The sequence below is a fragment of the Penaeus chinensis genome, chromosome 27, assembly GCF_019202785.1.
Source record: "Penaeus chinensis breed Huanghai No. 1 chromosome 27, ASM1920278v2, whole genome shotgun sequence".
NCBI classification, from domain to species: domain Eukaryota; kingdom Metazoa; phylum Arthropoda; class Malacostraca; order Decapoda; family Penaeidae; genus Penaeus; species Penaeus chinensis.
The window spans coordinates 627,357-629,856 of NC_061845.1; the positions used below are offsets into that span (position 1 = coordinate 627,357).

A 2,500-nucleotide genomic window follows, 5' to 3' on the forward strand; every position below is an offset into this window, starting at 1 on the left:
CTCTCTCTCTCTCTCTCTCTCTCTCTCTCTCTCTCTCTCTCTCTCTCTCTCTCTCTCTCTCTCTCTCTCTCTCTCTCTCTCTCTCTCTCTCCCCCCCCTCCCTCTCCCCCCCTCCCTCTCCCCCCTCTCCCTCTCTCTCTCTCCCCCCTCTCCCTCTCTCCCCCCCTCTCCCTCTCTCCCCCCTCCCTCTCTCTCCCTCTCCCTCTCTCCCCCCTCTCCCTCTCTCCCCCTCTCCCTCTCTCCCCCCTCTCCCTCTCTCCCCCCTCCCCCTCCCCCTCCCTCTTTCCCTCCCCCTCCCCCTCCCTCTTTCCCTCCCCCTCCCCCTCCCCCCTCCCTCTTTCCCTCCCTCTCTCCCTCTCTCTTCCCCCTCTCTCTCTCTCTCTCTCTCCCCCCCCCCTCCCTCTCTCCCCCTCCCTCCCTCCCCCTCTCCCTCCCTCCCTCACTCTCCCTCCCTCCCTCCTTCCCTCCCTCACTCTCCCCTCCCCTCCCCTCCCTCCCTCCCTCCCTCCATCCCTCCCTCCCTCCCTCCCTCTCTCCTTCCCTCCGTCCCCTTCTTTCTCTCCCCCCCTCCCTCCCTCCCACCCTTCCTATCTCCCTCCCTCCCTCTCTTTCCCTTTTCTCTCGCTTTCTTCTCCCTCCCCCCCCCTTCTCTCCCCTCCTGTCGAGGTCAGCCTGCGATTGCATCTCTTGTCACCACACAACCCGCTTATTGAGCTAGTCACGTGCTTGTCATCCGTCCCGGGCCAGATAGAAAGCTCGTATTGTCACGCGCTGATGAGGAGACGCAGGCTAATGAATCTCGATGCGGATGAAATGTACATTTGAGTACATTTTAGAGGGAGGCGAGAAGTGCCAGACGCAGGGGGGCTTGGGGGCAACATGCGTTTTATTGGGAGGGAGGATGAGCAATGCCTCTGACGGTGATGCAGGACACGTTCCGTGGGTTCATCTCTCTCTCTCTTTCTCCTTCACTCTCCTTACTCTCTTTCTCCTTCACTCTCCTCACTCTCTCTTTCTCCTTCACCCTCCTCACTCTCTCTTTCTCCTTCACCCTCCTCACTCTCTCTTTCTCCTTCACTCTCCTTACTCTCTTTCTCCTTCACTCTCCTCACTCTCTCTTTCTCCTTCACCCTCCTCACTCTCTCTTTCTCCTTCACCCTCCTCACTCTCTCTTTCTCCTTCACCCTCCTCACTCTCTCTTTCTCCTTCACTCTCCTTACTCTCTTTCTCCTTCACTCTCCTCACTCTCTCTTTCTCCTTCACCCTCCTCACTCTCTCTTTCTCCTTCACCCTCCTCACTCTCTCTTTCTCCTTCACCCTCCTCACTCTCTCTTTCTCCTTCACTCTCCTCACTCTCTTTCTCCTTCACTCTCCTCACTCTCTCTCCTTCACCCACCTCACTCTCTCTTTCTCCTTCACTCTCCTTACTCTCTTTCTCCTTCACTCTCCTCACTCTCTCTTTCTCCTTCACCCTCCTCACTCTCTCTTTCTCCTTCACTCTCCTCACTCTCTCTTTCTTTCTCCTTCACTCTCCTCACTCTCTCTTTCTTTCTCCTTCACTCTCCTCACTCACTCTTTCTTTCTCCTTCACTCTCCTCACTCTCTCTTTCTTTCTCCTTTACTCTCCTCACTCTCTCTTTCTTTCTCCTTCACTCTCCTCACTCTCTTTATCTCTCCTCTCCCTCCTCTCTCTCCTCTCTTTCTTTCTCTCTCCTCTCCCTCCTCTCTCTCCTCTCTTTCTTTCTCTCTCCTCTCTCTCTTTCTCTCTCCTCTCTCTTCTCTCTTTCCACTCTCCTATCTCTCTTTCCTCTCTCCTCTCTCTCTTTCCTCTCTCCTCTCTCTCTTTCCTCTCTCCTCTCTCTCTTTCCTCTCTCCTCTCTCTCTTTCCTCTCTCCTCTCTCTCTTTCCTCTCTCCTCTCTCTCTTTCCTCTCTCCTCTCTCTCTCTTTCTCTCTCCTCTCTCTTTCTCTCTTCTCTCTCTCCTCTCTCTTTCTCTCTTCTCTCTCTCCTCATACATATTATTATTTTTTCTTCTTTCTTGGTTTCTTTTTCGATTATTGTTTTATTACTGTTATTATTAAAGCATTTTTAAAGAAAATACACTGAAAACAATACGATTTATCGCACAGGTTGACTAGGTCAAAAAGATGGAATAGGTAATGATGCCATCACGTTAAGCCAATGAGAGTGCAACGTGAGATGCCAGATATACTTGACATATAATTATTTGTGTAATATATTTATATAATTGTTTGTGTAATATATTGTTATACTTGCCAGAAGTAAAAACAAAATCCCCCTCCAATTCATGATAACGAAAAGTTCCCCTACCATTATCACCTGTCGGAATACTCTTGGGAAAAAATAGATTTCATTTTTTTGGTTCAGCAGGTGAAATCGAAGTGGAGCTACCTGGTTATGTGTACCTTGCTCGCACCCTTTGCCTTCATTCCTAGCTTTATTTATTATGGCCTTAAGATAGAGAATGTTGATTGTTAATG

General features: G+C 50.6%; 1 protein-coding gene across 2 annotated transcripts in view; it reads left to right on the top strand.

The window, feature by feature from the left end:
- Window positions 1–2,500, top strand: part of LOC125039435 (plexin A3-like) — a 26,565-nt gene that overhangs the window by 10,469 nt on the left and 13,596 nt on the right. The window lies entirely within an intron of this gene.